General features: G+C 38.5%; 1 protein-coding gene across 5 annotated transcripts in view; it reads left to right on the top strand.

The window, feature by feature from the left end:
* The first annotated feature begins 8684 nt into the window (after nucleotides 1-8684).
* The window catches only part of thsd7ba (thrombospondin, type I, domain containing 7Ba), a 180682-nt gene continuing 167157 nt past the window's right edge, over nucleotides 8685-22209 (top strand). For 4 of the 5 annotated variants that reach the window (XM_044218072.1, XM_044218070.1, XM_044218071.1 and 1 more), the window contains exons 1-2: nucleotides 8685-8819; nucleotides 8990-9026. The gene's annotated coding sequence lies outside the window, so the exon portion shown is untranslated. Of the gene's footprint in view, nucleotides 8820-8989; nucleotides 9027-19068; nucleotides 19320-22209 lie in introns of those variants that run through there. The other variant, XM_044218069.1, reaches the window with a different exon arrangement.

Below are 22209 nucleotides of genomic sequence, written 5' to 3'. Positions count from 1 at the left end.
CATCGCAGCAGCTTTAAATAAACAATTAGCCTACATTGCTGCAGTCATGCTGTCTGTTATCGCCTGAAAAAAATGTACGTAAATATACAGTATGTATATCAGTTGTACATTTCAGCAAACCACAGACATGTGCAATCTGTACATTTTATAACATCTATTATGCATCATATCAACATTTGTACAATATGTATCATAGAGGCTTAGTTAATATGGCGTCTTGGAAGTGGCGAGATCAGTATGGGTGGAAGTTGCAAAAGCACCAGAGACCACTGTTTGAGACCACAATAACACCGGCTGTTTTTAGCTACAAAGCTGGATGTTTTTAGTGCTGGGACATTTTCTGCTGTTTTTATGGCAAGAAAACTGGGTATTTTTATCCAAATCATGATCTTTCCTAATCCTAACCAGGTGGCTTTTGTACCTAAACCTAACCACAGCATTTGAAATGTAGAGATTAAACATTTGAAATATGGTTTGCAGAAGTGTACAATTGATACATTTTATTCTGCCTGTTGGGTTGGATACGAAAGTGCAGCATTAGAGAGCAAAAGGAATTAGGAAATCTTGTCATTCCAAAATCTTTAGCAGCACAATGACCCAGAAGAGAATGACTTCTCTGTCATACATGCAAACATATTTATTTTGGACATAGGCTATATGCCCCGATGCGATCCTTCATCACCACGAACCTTGCACAAGAGTACACTTTTGGAGTAGGCAATAAGTATCTGTGGTTTGCAGAAACGTACAATTGATACATTTTTTTCAGGCAACTGGGTTGTCGTATCAGAATCGTTGCCGTCAGGAAATGTACAGGAAATGAGGCACAGATAGTTGTGTGTCCAGTGATTATTTCCAAAATGTTTCAGTGATACCTCATTTATCACTTTAATTCATTGGTCAATGATGAGAAATACCTCTTTTTATTTCATTGCAAATAAGAATTACATTCACTGTATTTTATTTCTTATTTTAAAGGGCATATTATGTATTGATATATATTTAATTTAAAGACATATTAGGCCTTTGTATCTTTTAACAATTTTATACATCTTCCTTGAATCTGTGAAACACGTTAGTTTTTTTGCAAAGAAATAGTTTGAATCAGGGGTGCCCCAGTCGCTCACCTGGTAGTGCGTGCGCCCCATGTACAAGGCCCAAAAATAATCTTAAAAAGAAATTGTTTGAATCAAATTGTGATTTTCCAAGTTAAACATTTTCCAGTACCTCTTTCTTCCCTTATTTTGAACACGCCATTTTTGGTGGGTGTAGCAACCACTAAATTTAAAATGAGTTATTTCCGTCCCTGCCTGGCTACACCACACCCAGTTAAAAAAAATTATAAACTGGGCAGTAGGCGACAGTACATTAGATTATGGCTTATTGTTTGGATGAGCCTGAGTAATGAGTGTTAGAACACTTGTCAGGTAATTTAGGGCAAAACCTGAAAGATACTGCAGTTGTGCTCAATATATTTGACAGTGGAAGTGGTTTCAATGCAATAAGAAACTGAACTGAAAAACAGTCATTTCAAAATTGGCCATATTTGTGACTTATCTTGTGTTGGATTCTAGTCCAGTTTTCATCCATGTGTTAGCACTAACATTATTGCCTACGTGATATTGTTACTCTCAAAATTCATTAAAATGAATTTATACTATAGTCTTCAAAATGTTCTCGAGCTCATGACTTCAGTATTTCTAAAATCCTGGCCACGGCCCTGGCTACAGAGATGCCTGTGAATGTTTGATGCAAATCTTTCTATAGTTAAAATGTGTCCGTTCTCAGTCACAGTCAAAGTACTAAGACAGACATCCATTACTTATGTTGGTTAAAAAAACAATAACAATGTTCTGATTCTGAATGTTTAATGATTCATGTCATGTATAACCATGTATTAAAAATTTCAGTGAGTCGCTGCTTCTCATCTCATCATTAATTCTATTGGGACTTCTTTGATGATCATTTTACATTACCTCCCTCATTAAATGCCATGTTAAAGCTGCATTGAGCAAGATTTCCCTAGAAAAACACTCCCATCTTAAAATCCTAATTCACTGAGGTGGCAACAGAAAATAGTGTGCCCCACTATGAAACACTTTAAAGTCATCTTAATTACCCAATTTAAATTCCAATATAACTCTCAAACCCCAAATCTGTCACCTAAAAAGCTAGCAGCTCTTCAGTCTTACCTCTCTGGTCTGTTTGGTCTTCTCTGAGCATCCCAGACCAGCTGAGTTGGTCAACATAAGCATGCTGTGTGCAGTTTGACTGGTGGCACTGTACATAATTTCAATTCTATCTGATTTTAGACGAAGTTTAAAGAAGTTCTCTGTTGGTTCCCTTTCCCATCACATTACAAAACACTTCAACACATTTTGGCAAATTTAAAAGAAGCAACAGTTCTTCATGACTTGTCTTTTCTCACTTTGAATTTTTGATATATTTTTAGAGGGGGGCTTTAGTCTTACCCTCTTGGTGGTCCTCTCGTGGTTAATCCTGTCCAAGACTAGTTTATGGTTCAGGATCTCACATCCCACTTGTGGGAAGAATCACTCCAATATCTCATGTCTTGTTTTAACAGCATGTTGGTGTAACATTGCCGCCTCAGCACATTAACTATATTTACTACCACCCTTTTCTGCAGGAAATTGCCTTGGCAGGGTGAAGAAGTACTCGGCGAGGAGGGCAGTTCCTACATTTAAGTCTCTCTACAATTTATAAATGGGCATTTCCAGAATCGCATTACACATTTGTAATTCCAACACTGTCGCCTTGCTGTGGCAGTAGACTATAGCTGCGGATGAGACTCTTACCACTGTGATCTTTAAATGCTAATAGTGACTGATGTCAGGGGCAGAATAGGAGCTGTCACACACACGCTGTAATAAACCATTTGTCATGGAGGGGTGAGAAGGAGACAGAGCTACATTGCATTTGCTAATTTCACGTTACAACATAGGAAGCTGTATGGTAATGGGTTTGCATGGAAGAGAGAATGTATGTATGTGTTAAGATGTGTGTGTGTGGATGTCTGTGCATGTGTCTTCATACAGCAGCTGGCCCATGGAAATGAACAGGCCATAAAAATATCCATCTGTGGTATTTCCTCTGTCCTTCACGGAGTAATTGTGCTGCAAACTGTCATATCTAACTCCATCAACTCCATTTTTTTTCTCCATGTGTTTCTTGCTCACTCCCCGTCATGTTATCACATCTTGTGACCTGATTATTTTCTCCTTCAACTGTCAATCTCTCTCTTCACAAGTATTCACAAAGTCCCAGCTTGCTCAGTGCAGCATCATGACAAAGGTGAGATTGCAGTGTGAATGTAGCCGTGGACCCACCTGACATGGGAGGAGGAGATATCAGAGATGAAAAAATGGGACAAACAGTCGCCTAGAAACTGTCAGGGGAGATGAGGGGGAGCTGGATCTGCTGATATGACCAAAGTTCTTTCGGGACAGTGATTTAACAATATTTTCTCAGACAGAGCATCGAGGAGGGAGCGAGATAAAGCGTCCACGGAATGGAGAGACTTTGTGGGTGTATGGAGGGTTTGGAAGAGGAAATCTGATATTTTTCTTTTCCACAACACACACCATCGTCCTCAAACAATCACACGAGGAAAATCTGTAAATTAGTCTTGACTAGACTGCAAGTATTCTTCATTCTTAGCGTGATTCAACTGTTGATGCAGGCTTGACATTGCAGATACTGCAGGCAGCCACCCACACCGAGTGAAAATAAGATTTTCAATAATTTTGGTACTGAAATGTATCTGAACTGTTCAAGCTTCATCCATTGTAAGACTTGTCTCTTAGCTTCATTTCTGTCTACAGTTTATTTTTGTTTGATTTTTTCTCTCACAGCAGTAAGACACTCTTCCACTGTGCAGCACCAAGACTCTTTGACAACTACTGAGCTTTTAGTAGCCTCAGAAAGGACTTTGCAGCAACACAGTGATGAAAGCTATCCAGCAGCGTGTTCATTGTGTTCATATCTTTCTTTAGCTTTTGGCAAATGTCTTTTTACACTGTTGCCGATATTTGAGGTGTTTTGTTGTTTTATTTGAGTACCTCAAATTTTAAATACAGTTTTTACTAAAATAACAAATGTATTGATTCCAGAGATAAACCACTTATTTGACAAGAATAATGAGAATATTAGACGGAATCCACATGTATTCAAATGTATCATTTGAAACGAGCACAGCAGTTTTGGTGATGGTGTTTTATAATACTTTTTTTCTATGCCAGCTTTGTCTTTGGTCATTTCAATGTTAAGTGGAGTTTCAAATGGTACTTGTGTAGCTTGTAATTTTTAAAGCATAAGGGAATCCCCTCACTCAGTTCATGGTTATCTACTGCTGAGGTGCCCTTGAGGACATTGGTTTCTTGTACAGCTGTAACATGTCAATTTCCTCTCTGAAGCTCAGTTAAGTCTTATCTTACATGTATGTTACTTGCATGGATCATTAAATTAAATTAAGTATTCAATAATGCTTCACAGATACCAAGACTACAGAGTTGGCAGTGTGTTTTTGTTTTTCAACACATGATTCCTTGAGATGGAGCACTTTAATCATCTCACCCATGACCTCTGAGGGACTCATACCTCATACCTTACTGTGCCTCCTATGTTTCCCAAAGGAATACCAATCCTCCACAGAACAAAAGGGATGAATTTCTGATTCAGAGGCACCCATGCAAGTAAGACAGAGTAGTTATTTAATAGAAGTTATTTTCTGGTACATTGGAGTAATTGGAATGGCTACAGTACTTTCCCTGTAAACACATTTGTAATTGTGCTCACTCAGGAAAAGGATGTCTGTGTTTTACAAATTATAGCTCACTGAAGCTGAGCTTAAATACAGCATCCAGCTGTTCTCCAATATCCAACTGCAGAAGTATTTTCATTAAGATGACGCTACAAGGACACTGTAGTGTTCAGTATGATCTCAATCTTAATCTGGAGCTTCAAAAACAGTTGAGCTCAGTGACAGAATTTGCATGCGTTTTGTATGCTAAATATGGAAGTCTGTAAGTGTGCCATTATGGAAGGGTGGAAGTGGAGGTTGAATCCATTAGAGCTCTCTTCTCACATGTAGCTTTCATACCTGTCACTGTACTTACTTGCCTTAGACATGCATGGTACAATCACAGCAAATGGCTTTCGTGAAAAAGAACATTTGATGCATGCACGCATAGGGATTCCCACAATGCATCTTGCATGGATCTGTGAATTGTGACAGCTACTCCTGAATTTGATTAATATTATAATAGTTCCAAGGCAAGAAAAAATGCAGCAATTAGCCTGTCCTTTAAACAGCACACGCTAACTGTGGAAGTGTATATAGTAGAACTATTAAGCTTAATTGCCTTTTGTAATGATTTGTGAGAGCCAGAGCCAATACATATTTTAATGAGTGGGAAATTAAAGGTTGTGAACACACGGATGTCATTGCACCCGCCCAAATCATTCTGTGGCTTCCTGAGAAAGCAAAACTCTCTCCACAGCCTTTATTGCCCATGAAAAGTCCAAACCCACTAATGTCAGGGGCTACGAAGCATCAGACATGGCATGATATTTTTTCAGGATGAAGTATTTGCACAAAATATTTAAATATTTTACAATTATAATTTTAAGTGTACAATGAAAGTAATACTCTTTTTGATGAGGATTGAGAATGTTTTTCTGTAGCTAGTATCAAATAAACTCAAATTAAACATTCCTGTTTAAAAGTAGACGTACAGATGATGCTTAGTGTACTTTAAAGATGATTTAAATTTTTCTGATTCTCTCTCTTCATCACAACAAGCAACCCCTTTCACATTACACAGCCATTTGATCCATTGTTGCTATAAAAAATATTGATTATAGCCTCCATAACCCTATATTAATCAATAAGTTTGATATATGAGAAGGAAGTGGTGCCCTGATGGCCTTGGGGTTGGGGCGCTGACCATGAAGTTTTCACTACACATAGTTCAGTGTGGGGGATAAGAATCTTAAATGACAGAAGAAGCAAAATTTAGTAGATCATTAGTGAGAAACAGAATAATAGATCAAGGAGACTTAATTATTCAAGACAAGGTAGGAGGAGTTTTGTGAGTGGACTCAGAGGAATAGTGGAAAAGATCACTGTTTTTGCTGTACGTGCTTTTAATAGAGCTTATAGACAATTGAGGAAAAGCCCTCTAGATAGTCATGCAATGGAATAGAAGAGACTAAGGGGAAAAGCAAGAGTTATAAAAGATGCAAAGAAAGGAAGCTGACACAAACATTTGAGCCAGAAAGAGTCATTCAAGAATAAAGTTTTATAAGTCGCCAGTTTTTCAGGTCAAAGAGAGTTGTTCTATGAGGACTTATCCAGCTGGTGAAGTTTTGCTTTTTGTCATCAACAAAACTGGTGAGTGGGTTGTCATTCTGCTTGTTGATTGATTGTTTTTGATCGTTTTAGGGTCTGTTTTTCAGTGGAAAGTGGCGAACTGTGGGCATGTGATGTTTAATGCTTGGTGAAGGCTACACTGTTTGTCTCATTATTTACAGTCCATTCAAGTTACTTAGCCTTGATCCAAGACTAAAACATACCAGTATTGTGTATGGTCCTGATCAAGATTCGTGATGTAGCTATAATGGATAGACTGATACTGATGAAAACTCAAGGCACAAGAAAAAAACATGTTGTGGAAACAGTGGACAGTGGAGTCACAAAACAGTGGAGTCATGCATTGATCTGTTCACATCTGGCAGAATGGATTTGATTGCAACTGCAGTGGTTATGGATGATCTCATAAATCGTACCTGGAAAAACGTAAAACAGGTCCTTTATAATGATGCATTGCGCTCAACAGCACAGCCATATGACTCTGCAAGCTGCTTTTAATATATTTGTGAAAACAATGACAGCCTATGACTTCCAGTTAGTAAGGGAAATCTGTATCACACAAGTGTTTATTACTATAACCAACACCACTGCAACATGTAGACCATCCTGAACCTTGACTTATCAGTCACATGACTTTGCTCGTCAACAGCAGATTAAAAGACGGTTGACCCTGTCATGAAGAAGAGGGTGTTTGGCTTCAAAGAAAGGCTTGTCTAAATGTAAATAGGAACAGCATTTCTGGGTGAGCTCACCCTCCTCCCAGTACTCTCAGCTGTAATGGATAACACTGCCAAGCCTGCAATTACTCACTGTCTCTCGCCTGCACTGTTTTCATTACACCTTTTAGAATGAGTCCCATGAAAAAACAAAAAGAAAAATTTAAATGTATGCCATTTATGTTGATGTTTTGATGACCCTCTTGAAGATCTCTTAAGCCAAATCCATGGCTTCCACCCTCTGATTGATTGATATTGCTGGTCGGCAGATGAGTTTAACTTGATAAATTAATTGATACATAAAAAACAGTGATTCAATTTGCATTTAAAAAAGTCAAAATAAATACAATAAAAGCAGACACATTATTTTATTAACTAACCAATTCTTTAAAGTGTGACAGAATATGAAAATTTTAAAGCATTTTTAAAATGATATACTAATTCAGTCAGAAAGTAATTAATTTATCTTTCAAGATTAAATAATGAAGCAGAATTCTCAGTTGTCACACTTAATGGCAACTTTATTACTATTTTCCTTAATGTTGGCTGACTGAGCTTGGGTTGCAGTCGAATACTCTATTTTGCTTAGGAAGGTTCCTAACTGAGTGAAATGACCCAGAAGTATCTAAGATAAGAGCTGTTTGAATGATCTAAATGCTAAGGAAAGGTGCTTCAATGCTTCCTTTCATATCTTCTTTAGCAAAGGATACAGTGGATCATCCTTTACGAACGGAAAGGATATAACGCCGTCGCACAATTCCTTGCGGCAGCAACATTTAAAGTGACGCACCATTCGGCCGTTCAAGTAAAGCAGACTCGAGCACTCGTCTCCTCTATGAAAGGTCTGTATCCTTACTGCGCTGTATTATTATAAACTATGATGAAGTGGTCGTGGGTCACTTCTCTCGCCCCTTCCAGGTGCTGTCTCTCCCTCTTCATCTCCTTGCAGTTCTCATGCATTAGTTCTGTACAGTCAACTGTGCTTGTTGACTGTAGTTGCTGTGGCTGCTTTCACATACAGGTGTTCATGTTTGCTGCCTGCTGTAGTGTAAAATATTCTGAAACTGTTGTGCATTAGTGTTAAAAACTATTAGATTTAAGTTATCATAGCCATTCAAATGAATAAAAAACAAACATGAATTTTGCGCACCATTTAGTATGATGTCATTATATAGACTGACCTTCTCTCCGCACCCCCATTGAGGTCAAGGAAAGGTGTTTAGGAAAAGACATATGAGGGACTTTGACCGCAATCCTGGTATTGGGCTTTTTTACAGCAGACATTTTTACTTGTCATAGTAATAAAAGCACAGGTGTTACTATTAACATTAACGATGGCTCTGTTCTGTACACGTGTCCCAGTAAGCCATGACAGTGAGCCAGCAGGAACAATAGACTTTTCACAAACATATTTTGGCTTATCATAGCTGGAAAAGCACAGGTGTATTTGATAAAATTAAAAACAACATTTGGTATTGTGCCTGCTGGCTCACTGTCACACTTGATGGAACTGAGCCATTGTTAACGAAATTTGTTTCACCTGTGCTTTTCCTGCTATGACAAGTCAAAATGTCTGCCTTGAAAAAAGGTCTACACCAGGACACTGAAACTGAAGCAGCTAAATGGAATTCAGTCATCATTCATTTTATTTACACCTGTTCTTTTCCTACTATGACAAATTGTCTTCTATGAAAAATGGCTATTGGTCTCAGGTATGTTTGTGCAACATCAGTGGTGAATACAGACTTGAGCAATCGAGGGAGGTTCGCAGCTAGCTTCCCTGAAAACACACTGAGCCCCAGCCATTTCAGCTAGCTACCTTGCAGTGGCTAATTTTCATCAGGTCATTTTAATCATCCATATACCACTTGTTTCTTCACAGGAGTCTTAGCTTTGAAAACACCTGAAGCTCTACAAGGGTGAGTACCATTCTTGGCAAAACACACTTTCAATAAGTCTCGTAGATGAACAAGTTTTGTTCTTATGGGATCAAAACATGAACTTTAGATACAAGCTGTGCTAGGTGACCATTCAACATGCTATTTGGTGTGCAGCTACTGTATATTAAAACCTAATTAATTTGATATTAAACTAGCAAACTGTGAAAATAATGTATCTGCCATTACAGCCACCAACCAGTGAACCAGCCAGATGGTTAGCTAGCCGACCGTTAGCTAGAACTACCTTGGCTAAGTTAGGTCACCATTAATGAGCAAGGTGTACATAGGCTAACATTAACATTATTGTCCCCAATGTCTTCTAGCCAGGTGAAACACAGAACACAGACTGAAACATAAGATACTTAAAGCATAACAAAAGGATTGGACATAAACATAATATGACTATGTAAACCATTTAATACCACCCATGCTCACATAAAATACAATGTTCACCAAGTGACAGTAAAACACTGGTGTACGTTAAGCACTATCTTCCAACCCAATAATCAATGATTAAACACCCTACAAACCCATAGTTCACTCGTACAAGTGTTTACTTATTTCCCCTAATCCTTGGACAGTTCTGCTTGGTTTCAACCTGAGAATAGGTCTAATTAGCCAGAATAAGTGAAAACATCTGCGTGGGTGTGTAGGGACTTTAAAACATACTCACCACCCCCAAGGAATTAATATTAATTAGCTACAGCAAATGTGCCGGGCGACAGTTTTCTTGATAACCAGAGAAGTTGCTGGTTACTAACTAAACTTTCAAAAAAACATTTTACAGCTCGTTAAGAGATTATTGATGCAGTCTAATTAAAATGGCAGCTTTTTCCATTAGAAATTTGAACTCTTTCAAAATGGGATTTCAATGAAAAAACAATCAATCAGGCCCTTGCTAAGGCAACCAATGAAAATTCAAAAGGACTTATTTTACCATTCTCCAAACCATTGAGTGATTCAGAATAATGTCAGCTCGAGAACTAAGCTTTACAGATTCTGTAAGAAGAATCACATATGTGCTCAAGCATTTAATTTTCTGTCTTGTGCACGTTTATTACGCTACTGGCCGATTGTCAAGCAGGAAACACAAGGGTCTGGGCCCAAACGCAGACAGAGGCCTAGCAGGTGCAATTCAATGATTTCATGAAACAACGCTAACATGAATTATCAGGCAGGCAGACAGTGGTCAACCAGGGGAGCAGTCCAAACCGGCAAATGTAATCCGGCAGGCAGAACATCCAAAGTCAAATAAATACAACCATTCATTGATTAATCCGTTGATTAATTAAGCAGCATTAACAGTATCTGAAACAGTTCATTATTAAATCTCAGTTTTTACTTGACGTGTAATGACTTCATCTATTAGTATCATTTTCAACAGTGTACTTTTGGCAGCTTTTATGGGTTTTTTAAATCACGTTTTCCATCTTTTAATTCACATTTTTGTGAATGTTCCCATACCGACCATTTTCAAAGACTAAAGTCTATGCTCTTACCTGAAATTTGGCTGTCACTGTTAACAGTTTCATAAAGTAATGCACGCTACAGTTTCTACTCCATTTTTAAACCATCCATTGCTTTCAATAAACAGGATTTTTGAATGAGATCTGCACACTGAATTACATGCCCAATGCTCTTAGAGAGATTGGTTATGTGTAAATGTTGAAAATAACAGGGCTTTTTTTTGCACAAAGTATTTTCTCTCACCCATTTACCCCTTATACTTTTAAGCAAATATTGTGTTGTGTTTACATGCTGCCTTGTTTGAGTTTAATTAAAGTAAATGTCAGGGGGTGGGTGAAATGTTCTATTTTAAAAGTAGATGATAAGCTATCTCCTTCACCATAGCTGGGGTGTAATTAAAGAGATATTGCATAAAGACCCTGATAGCAATGAGTTCCAATAGTACTTAATATGATAAGTGAATTTAACCACAACCATTTTAAGATATGGCTTCAGGAGCTTGCCTCTGGCTGACACTGACGTGAGGTTAAATGCTTCAAAGGCAGACAGGCAACCTGATGGTAAGCCTGATTGGTACTTAGAAAGAACAGCTTTAAATAAAACACATTATCAGATAGCAAACCACAGGCAGCCAGCCATAGTCCTCCGTGCGATTCCATGAATGGAAAAGAGCATCCAGAGGCTGAGATGCAGAGAGTCAGCTATCAGCCTCAGCAGCGTCGGGTGATTTGAATTTACTGTCAGGATTAATGCCATCCCTAGATTTCGATTTGGTCGGTGGGTTTTCAGTTTGTGACTGATTATTCAGAGTGTTTTCCAATCTGTGTAGCTAGGGAGAATAGTATGGGAGTTCTGTTCATGTGCCCTTTTGTGAGGGGGAAACCTCCAGAAAGGCATGTCTTGCACTTGCACTACAGATTATAGCCTTGTCGCATGTGAATCTCAAAATGAAATTCTTTGTGATAACAAATGAAGAGAGAGGACAACACTGGATGTCAGCTCAAATGTTTTATTCACTGCTTGGAGATGAAAGCTTTGTCTGAATATTTTTTCCACTTCATAAATTAGCAAATGTGCTCTTTTAGGAAATGATAAAATCTTTTGGCCCTCTGTACCTGAGGAAATCTGAAGTAAAGGCTCATTTGCTGTCTGATTAATTAGCGTTGTCCCCTCTATTATCATTCTGTTAGATGCTGTGCAGTACACACATTCCTGTGTGATGGGTCAGCTACTTTGTGGTTCTTGTCAAAAGGAAAGTCTCTTGTTTCTGAAGAGCAAGTAAGGCAAGTTGACGGATACTGAAGAAAGAGAAAAATTCCAATTATACTAGGTTTTATTTCTCTTTGGATAAAAGTATGGGGTGGCAGAGGGCAGAATGACAGGAACTCAAGGGGGTTATCACTAGCTCAGCCAATTACCCCACAATGGGTCAGAGAAAAGTACAGGTCAAACAAAAGGAGTCCATCAAAAATGCAATTATGGAGGACATGAAACAGCCAAAAGATAAACTTGTGTCCCAACAGTGAGATATTCCAACAGTACAATTGATACAGAAAGAGGACAATGGTGATGCTTCAATCCATCTGGTCATAATGAATTGCAAATTATGAAATAAAGATATAATAGAGACCGTTTTGGAGAATGAAAATACAATAATTACCAATACAACATACACAGTAATGGTGTATGCCATTTATATGACTAAGGACAAATACAATGGGACATTTTGCTGAAAAGGGGATGCTACTGTTTTTACACATCAAGATCAGTTTACCAGTCACAGGGAGTACAATTCAGCTGATGAAAAAACATGGAAGAATGTCTTCTATGGTTCTCCTAAGCTTTGTCAAGTCTGAGAAAATAATTCCTGTTGATGTAATTTTGATGTCATTGGGGTTATCTTGGCTTGGGCCAGGAGACTAAACATGGAGGCCGTGTTACAAACTAGGGGTGTTGAGATCGAAAGAAGTGGGAATTCACCAGGCAGAGAGGGTCTTGTAATTGGCAAACTGCACTCTTTCAAATTTTGATTTGAAAATTATTCATCATTCAGCTGTATCCCAACATTATTTGAAATATGGTCAAAATCTATGTCAAGGCTGATAACTGTAACTTAAGATTTGTCTTGGTTCCACTACAGGAGATTCATAGATGTCAATCTTGCAGATGTCAAGGACAGTTAAGGAGGAAGGCTGATTAGTTTATTTGAGAAGTAGAACTATATGTCATCCACATAACAATGAAGACTGATACTGTATTTGCGGCTCGCATGTCAGATACATGGAAAATTAGATTGGCCCCAAAATGAGTACATGCACTCTGCAGAGGACCGTCCATTATCAATAGCGACCTAAAAATACCATGCAGGTTGTAGATAAAATGCAATTAAACGTTTAAGGCATTCAAGGAGGATAAAATGCAGCATAGTCTAAAATAACTATTACTGAAGATTTCCTTCCATCAGCAGCTAAAAGCAATTTAACAGATCAACATTTCGATCTAACGGAGATCTTAATCAGGCACTGTCAAATTTTCTTCAACCCCAGACTGAACCTGCCTGCAGCCCAGAGAAGAGATCTAACACACCTCTGTGGGTGGAGCAAGGGTGTGTAGGGGCTTTAAGGATGATTGATAAGCTATGTGGATTTAAAATGTGGTCAAATAGAAGCCCATACTTCACCATCACCAAAAAGCAACAGCAGTAGTTATGTGTTCAAACATTTAAAATGACCTCAACAATGACCTGGACACCAGAGACAGGTTAAGGTCCCATCTCCTACCAAGACAATCTTTCAGTAACATTAACCATGACAATGATTTTCCAATTTTTCAACGATTGACAGTTAAGATCACAATGCTTTGTCTTGTTTTTATGCTATTCCCTGATGTAAATGATAAATGGACTGCATTTGTGTAGCGCTTTTCTACCTTAACGGAGAAAGCACTTTACAATTTGCTAATGCTGAAATTAATGCTAATATTATTCAAAGGTATTATGTAACTTTTAAGCAGATGTAGAAATCGGTTCCATGTTTAAGTGCAAATACAGTTTTGTACAACTTAGACATTGGATTCAAAATCCACCCAATAAATCCCAATAACAGTGCAGTTTAACAAAAAACACACATGTACATACTTAAAACATCTGCCTTGTGACAAATACTAATATTTTCCAATCAAGATCAATAGTTAATGACACAGTAATGTGGTGCAAACACAAGTTCTGACTTACTTCACATTTAATCATGTCACTGGACTGTTAAATGTCTCTCTTCATAGGAGTCTTAAATAAAAACACTGCAGTTTTACCAAAGGCAAGCAGGACCATATCAGGAGAGAAAAATTAACATCCACCAAAAAGCTAAGAGGAACATTACATGTCTAAAAGCAACAACAACACGAAAGACTTAAAACTTAAAAAGCAGGAGTATCATACAACAAACAGTCCAAGTTCGTGTGAGATGATCAAAAGTACACGTCCAAAGCTTTTAGAATGAATAACACATCGAGTCCACAATTAGTGCAATGCAGGGAGCAATAATGTCCATAATCAAAGATGGTGAACACGGAAAACTGCATCCTGTCTGTCTCACCATTACACATTGGTAACAGCACACTGATTGAGTCTGTGATACTGATCCTAGAGAGTGAGTTGCTTTCCAGAGTTCAGGAGGGTAGTTTAGGCTCAAACAGAATGGCAGCCGCAAATGCAGTTCTCTGCAATCCTGCAACACCATCTTGCCCTTGAGGACAGTCCCGATGTCCGCTGGTTTAAATGCTTTGATAACTTGTATTCCCACTGTGGTCTCCTTGATGGATCCCTGGATGAGAGCTTCATGATCTGCGACCTGTAGAATGCACATTCACAAAATCAAACAAGATGAAATCAAACAAAATACACATATGCACTATAAATAAGTCAGGAATGTGCACTTGCAAAACTAGGGGACAGGTTTGAAGGGAGCCTTTAAGTAAAATCTTCTCTAAACATAAGATGAAACACACTCACATGCCAGGTTGAAAGAGTTGTTAGTGTGTGTAATTCCTCCTGTCCATACAGTTTGTGTGAAGTGATCCCCTCATAACACAACTACACTGTAAGACATGGAGGACAAAATCCACAGACCTCGTTCTGAAGTTCAGATGAAGCTAAAATGAGGCTTCAACAGTCCGAGTTGGAAAATCATTTGAATATCTTCCAAAGTTACAGATTTTTAGTACCAACTCTCTTTTTGTTTCATTGGTGAACTGTGGTGAATAGATACATCCTGGTGGTAACATGCAGATTACAGATGACTGTCAGGATGAAGACAGCCACTATTTTGTCTATAATATGTATTTTTACACAGGACGAGGCCTTTGGATTTTGTCTTACATTGTAGTTATGTAACAACTCTTTCAACCTAAATATGTCATTTGAATGTTGTGCTAACATGGACAACTTTCTTTTAAGACATTTAATCCCTGATGATTCAAATGAAGTTTACCTATTTACCTTGTAAATAAAGATTTGGCTATTCACATCAAAACCTTAAGTCATATAAAAGATGAATGGTTTGAAAATAATAGTTTCTCTTGTGCATACTTAAAGACTATTGCCAGAACTGACCCATTTTGACTGGTCGACTGGTTTCTTATATGTGGCTTCCATAACTGGGGAATTTTTTAGAGCTTAACAAGATATGAAACATAAAATCTTAAATTACTGAACCTTAATAAATTAGACTCACCACATAGTACAGGTAGTAATGAGTCTCATGTCTCTCGTATTAAATCAGCATCGTCATCCTGGTCAAGACAGAGCAGATCGTCATCCTGGTCAAGACAGATGTTACCATCAATATGTACAGCCACCACAGTGTTGTTTTTTTCCAGAATGCATTCTTTCTTCAGCCATGGGTGCCACAATGCTCTCTAGTGTTTCGCCTCGCTGTCATTTCTTTATGAATATCTTCAGCAGTTTGTCAGGTTGTACATCTGGACTGCAGGGATGGTGGTAATACACACATTCTGCTACTAAGTTAGTGAGCTGAAGTAAAATTGATAGGTATTGATTGGTACAGCAACCAAATAATTTCACAACTGATAGTCTCTTGAATAGTTGCATACTTTTTTCCCCCTAATATTCATTTGTTATCCTTGTTTTAAATATCATTAACACCTTTGAATTATTTGTTTTGCTGCTGTAGTATCCTATTTTAACTATCTATTTAAGTCTGTCCTATCTCAGTTATTTATGCAATCACAAAATAAGTGTTACTTCTTGAAGCTTTGCTGAAGCTTAGGAGAAATCAGGGTATTTCCCACCTGTAAATCTAAGACATCCAAGTGTTAATTCAACCATTTAAACAGGCATGTTAAAACAGTAATACAATTATTAAAACCATACCACTCACCACTACCACAGAGCCTTTGGAAGACAAAGCATACGTTAATCAATGGCCATGGTTGAATAAACACCTGCTTGGTGAAACTCTCAAAGAATCGGGAGATTTCCCACCAAGGGATAGCTAATTGAAATGATTCTTCAACCAAATATTTTATTCCACAATAATTTAATATGAATAATACTCACCACTACCATGAAGACTTTGGAACTCAATGCATAGCAGAAGTCAGTCAATGCCCTTGGCTGGTGGAACACCAGATATCTATTTTAAAAAAAAATGTAATGTTAACAGTGGAAAACACATAATTAGAACTGCTGCTCTCCTCTGCTGTCACCTGAAATTAAACACTCATTTGTCCTTACACATCTCCAATTGATTGTGACTGACTGTTTGTGTCTAACGTTAAAACTTGTCACACAGAAGAAACAAAACCAACCCATATCCCTCTGAAGAGAAAAAATAGTGTAAGTGACTGACCATAAACTGCAGCAGCACATCTTTTACACACATTTCATGAAACATTAAGTTAACAGGTAAGGTTTTAAAAGTTATTTGAGTGCTATTGTTAGCGTGGTTAGTGAATAATAGCTAACATTTACATTTGTAAATTGAACAATCCCCACTCAATTTTACAATGATTTTACAACTGAGTTTCTAAAATTGGTGTGCTTCCTCTCAGTGCTCCACTTTTTGTTATTAGTTTGGTTGTGGCTTTTGTTGTATGTTAAAATCTTTAAGCAAAGTTGCTAAATACTACATTAAGTCTTGAGATCTATTTCAAGCAGAAAAATATTGAAAAAAGTGAGTTCACCACACGATATACTCTACTTGCTGCAACATATATCCAATAACATCTAACAACACATGTTATTTAAGCTGTGAATGCTCAGTATTCCTATTAGTTTGCTCTGCTATGCTGCTGCTTCACTGCTCATTTGCAAAGTCAGGTGTAATACTGCTGCAGAAACTTGCTGCTCATATAGCATTTAAGCCCCAACTTCTGTCCAGCACTCTAATAACAGTAGAGTAGAAATCTACTTTGCATTCTGTGTGCCAGAAAATGTCCAGCGATGTTTAGAACTGGTGATTGGTGAGCTCCACTTTGTCTTGGTGTTTATGAAACCAGTCTTGAATGTGTTTAGTGATGCGTAATGTGTGGCATCATCATCATTAAATGTGTTAACACCTTGAGGGAACAGTCTTTGCACCATACTGTAGTCTCATATTGCTTGGCTGTTATACGACAGTACAGACAATGTAATTACTGTGGCTGCCCAGTAATGGTTGCCCACAACATTTCAGATCCCCCAATGTTTTACAGTTGGCAGCAGACATTGTGGGTTGCAGGCATCCTTTGACTGAAAAAAAAAATTAAACCCAAACATACGAGAGGGATAGATCATCAGACCGTGTTACTTTTTCCATTGCTTTGGAGTGCTTCTTAGACCTGGTTTGTCAATTGTGTGGTAATTTTAAGGTTGGACGTCTGTGGCAAGTACTGACCAATCCATGTCAGTGAACTTTGACTTGCAACCACGTTTTCGTTTTTCCAGTTTGGTATTTATTCTTCCACTGTTGGCGTATGGTGTTATAATATTTGAGTCTGTTCCCTTTTACACATTGAATTATTTTGTGGTTTTTGTGACTGATGCACCTGCAATTTGGAAGCCAATAAATTGGCCTTCTTGCTGATGTTTGACTTTTTATAGTTGACTTATACTGCTAAATGGCAGTCAACATAACTTGTCTTTGCAACTGTGTTTGTGAATGTGTTTTAGTCACTTCTGTTATTTTGCCCATCGCCTGTTAAGACAGCCATAGATTTTTTTTTGGGAAAGAGAAAAGACAAAGAATAGGAAACTAAAACAGTTAGTTTCAAGTCTGACTGTGAGCTATAACACACCTACTTCACTTATACAGTATATACTTGTACAGTGGGTTTGATAGAGCTTTTTCACTGAAAACAGCTGCCTGCTGCAGCTGATGAGAGCGCTGAGAGTAAACCAAAACAGTAAAGTTGTGGGCTGTAAAACCAAAACAATGAGCCGGCAGATGCTAAAACACGACATAGAGCTGAGGGGAACTGCAAAGTTGCGTGATAATTCTCAGTGGGTTTGTCCCATTAAACTCATTAAATAAACTGTTAGTATAAAAAATTTGATTAGTGCAGCTTTAAGGTCACTCACCTCGTAGTGATTAAAAACATTAGTTTTTTCCCCAGATCTTCCAGTAACAATTGCTTTGTGAGTAGGCAATAACAGCTACTGTATAATTACTAATTTAAGTCAATGACACTACTGTAATTGATTTGTGCATTATATCCAGCATTCCATTTTATTTTATTTTTTTACCTCCCACACATTTAAGACTGTTGAAACAAGTCTAAAAATGTATTAGTGGTTATTTGCTAGATAAAATCTAATTGGACCAATTACTAACCACCTTTATTTTGTCAAGATGTTTTAATCTGGCCCAAACTTGATTTAAAAAATCAAAAATAAAACTCAAAATACAATCATAAAAACCAACAATGGAACACATCTCTGCCACTTAAGCATCTGTTGAGGGTATTGAAAGCAATGAGTGCCTTCATTCCAAAATGGTTGGTCAGTGTGATCATGGTCATTATACCAAGAGTGTCCCTAATCGCTAAAACAATTACATACTTTTAAAGGGTAGATCTATACATTATATAGAACATGAAAGCCAACCATTGTTTTTCAGTTTTTGAAAGCTATTGCAAAAGGCTGGAAATATCCTTCAAAAGAATGCACAATTGAAAGCTGAAGCAATTTTGAGTTGCAAGATAAAAACACTTCCTGCAACAATTGTGAAAAATGACAATACACATATAGGAAAAGACCTCACAGAATAAAGAGATATGAAAGTGCTGGGGGAGAGAATAGGAAGAGAGAAGACAAAAGGGGTGGCAGAGATTCTCTTTGCCACCCCTTTTGGCTGCACAGTAAAAGAATATCTGTGCGTGTGTGTGCGCGTGCATCTGCATATGCATGTGCAATGGAATAGAAGGAGGGGGTGTGTTCACTTGGAGACAGCGGGGATGGCTTATTAGGAAATCATTCCTCTTAGCCAATGGTTTTTAAGAGAGAGGCAGATGTCATTTGACTGAGAAGTACCACCTCCCACAGCCAGCACATCCCCTTCAGTGTAACGCAGCGCTGTGTTAGAGCACCTCTGTCACTGCTCGCTCCTCTCTGTCTGTGTCTCTCTCATTGTCCACAGATACTTTCTCGCCTTCTCTCTGATTTCTCTCCCACTCTTTATCTGCGCTCGTGGTCCCTCTCCTCGCCCCTCCTCTCTCTTTGCTTTCTTCCCCTCCTCCTCCTCTCTGACTCTGTCCCATAGGCAGAGATAGGATCTGTTTCAAACAGCAGCAGCCTCACCAAGAGCCCAGGTAAGACCTTTTTTTTGTGATTTATTCACTTTGCACTGAAGGGCTATAACACTGAAAACAGAAAAATTGATTGCTCGCTCTCCAATGTCCACATTTCTCTACATTTCTAGTTTCTCCTTGCTCTGTTTGGCTGTGATGAATTTGAAGTGGAGATCTGACTGTATTAAGAGGGACAGTGGGAGCTAAGTTGTTCCATACATTACTCATTTGTGGTTTTCTAAGTGCTTTTATTGCTGGTAAACTGTGACAATGACAACTTCAGGAATCTGACTTCAATCATAAGAGTGTACCTGAGAGGTGCATGTAGGACTGTTGAGATAAAACTACAGATAGACATCACACAGAAACAGATAGGGAAAGAGGCAGAGGAAATGAGAAAGATACAGTGGCAGAACAAGACTGAAGGCAAATGGGCTTTCGCTGATCAAAGCTGGTGGTAGGAAGTGAGTTAAGAGTTGCGGGAGCATGAGCTCAGGTGTTCGTTCACAGATCAGCAGGTGACGGGTGGACTCTCTATTGATCTGGAGCTGGCATCCTCCCAGAACTAAGCTGAGGCTAAATCCAGATTGTCTCTTTGGCAAATATACGGAGTGTTTGGATGTGACTTCATATACAGCAAAGAAGACCTGCTGGGGAGTCTGTCTGTGTGGTGCAAGAATAAAGGATGCTCTCATCCACAGACCCTCTGTGTGTCTGAACATGTGTGGCTGTATGTTTGAATGGATTTTCTGCTACTGACTAATTGACACAAATTGTAAATCTGTGTGCATGGAACATTGACTCCTAATGTGCTGGAAAGTGCAAAAGAGAGGATCATTAGATTCAGTCCATTGCTGTGTGATACAGGAAAATGTTAGGTCATAGTGGAGGTTATATAGTAATTGCTGTTATTGATATTTATAGCATTTGTGAAAATAGTTCCCTTTCAAACTGTAAGCTTTGAAATGAATATGGTAATTTATATAAATGACTGAAGTAGCCCTTTCTTCTTGTCTCTCTCATTTAGATTTGTAAATGAGTTTAAGATTTGCCATGAGCAATGTTGAGCATTTGAGGTTTAAATAAACAATAGTGCAATGCAATGTTACATCTGAAATTCAACAGTGAAGCACATTAGTGTCACTTGAATCATGTCTCACGGTGGGCTTGGCTGCTGTTTGCACTGCCTTTTAGAATTACTTGGAGAAGCCTTGCAAGAAGGCTTTTACTATAATGATTGATGTAGACATTATTGGTTAGTTGAAAGGTGGTCTTTGCTGATAAGTAATCTCTGAAGTTCATCTTTAGCTAATATTTTCTGATGCCCTATCGCCTGTGTCTGTGGTATAAGAATATTCATCATGCTGATGAATTTAAATGGAATCTGAAAATAGCTCAGAGCAAAGTTGGTCTCATAAGTAATACAGCGGTGTGCTTATATTTCATTCATGACATAGTTTGCAGCGCTCTCTTGGACTGTGGAGAGAAATGAGAGAAATAGCTTTGTGATGTGAAAAGACATTGGTTGTTGAGGTGAGCGAACATCCAGACACGCTGCAGTGGAAACATTAATAGCAGGACCTGCACTTTAATTGTAAGGACCTGCATTGAAACTTGTTAATTTTAACCATACTGGCCACTGTCCACAACCACCGTGCCACATTGTAGCAGTTTTGTAGCAGTAATTCCATTTGGTGGGCGCTGCAACCCACAGTACTGAGAACAAATCCTTGGACTTTCTCACAACGAACAACTTGAGCAATATTAATGACACATTCTTTAATTTCAGCTACACAGCCACCAGCCCAGAGATATAATACTATTGTAGTGTTGTGCGGTATGTATACTGGGCATCTGGTTTAACGTACCTTGATATAAAACAATGTCTTAATATTATCTGGAGCAAAAAGAAGCTGCCTCAGCTCCTCGCCTGACACAGCCTCTGTCATTAACCCAGCACTCAGCCAGAGACCCAGAAAAATATCCACATTTTGAGGAAATTAGAGTCAGAGAAATGGGGAGAGCTGGTGCCTTTTCAGTCCGCTGAGGGTTCTCTGCTGACAGCTACACTCCGTCTTTTTTTTCTGGTTGGTTGTGAGCTGCCCCAGGTGTGACAGGCAGCCGGAGTAATGGGGGACGTTTGACAGATGCATATTTCCAGCCTTGAATGCTTCATATAAAGAAGATAGACGGCATGGATTTAGGCTGAGCGGGGGACAAACTGCTGGGCTGTGAATCACCCCAATGAGTGTGCCACCTCTCTGCTCGATTGATCTGTCACGTGACTCTCACAGCCCTTCCAAGTTTCTAATTGCATCCCACCCTGATTATTGACTGAAATATGAGGGTAGTATATTGGACTCCTGGAGGCAGGCAGTGTGTTGCACCTACGGAGGTTGGTGGTCAAGTTACAGGCGGCGTAACCCTACAAGTATGAGCAATCGAGGATTTGATTTCAGAAAACAAGCATTTTGAATGCAAAGCATGACTTCTACATAGATGGTGTGTGTGTGTGTGTGTGTGTGTGTGTGTGTTAATTTCATTCCTACAGCATCAAGCGGGATTTGTACTAATGTTGGAGACTTTATGTGATAATTAATCTTTTATAAGCCTATCAGGGCACATAACCGGGAGCCAAGGCCAAGAGATTACATTACAGTTTGTACAGTAGAGCAGAGTGTTTCTTGGCAAACAGACTTCATCTGGCAGCCAATCTGTTCAGAGAAGAGACAAGAGAGGGATGAACTCTCCCGGTATTTGTCCCTTGTGTGCTCCTATATGATTTGAAATCCCTGTACAATTTCACTTTACAGATTAATCTGGTGCTACTGGTTATGAAGCGTCCACAATGGCTCATTTAATAAAATTTGATAATGTTGTCACTCACCATTTTCATTAATTTTCTCAATGC

The sequence above is a fragment of the Siniperca chuatsi genome, linkage group LG12 (assembly GCF_020085105.1).
Source record: "Siniperca chuatsi isolate FFG_IHB_CAS linkage group LG12, ASM2008510v1, whole genome shotgun sequence".
NCBI classification, from domain to species: Eukaryota; Metazoa; Chordata; class Actinopteri; order Centrarchiformes; family Sinipercidae; genus Siniperca; species Siniperca chuatsi.
The sequence above is the reverse complement of the archived record's forward strand: the minus strand, read 5'-3'. Positions and strand labels throughout refer to the sequence as shown.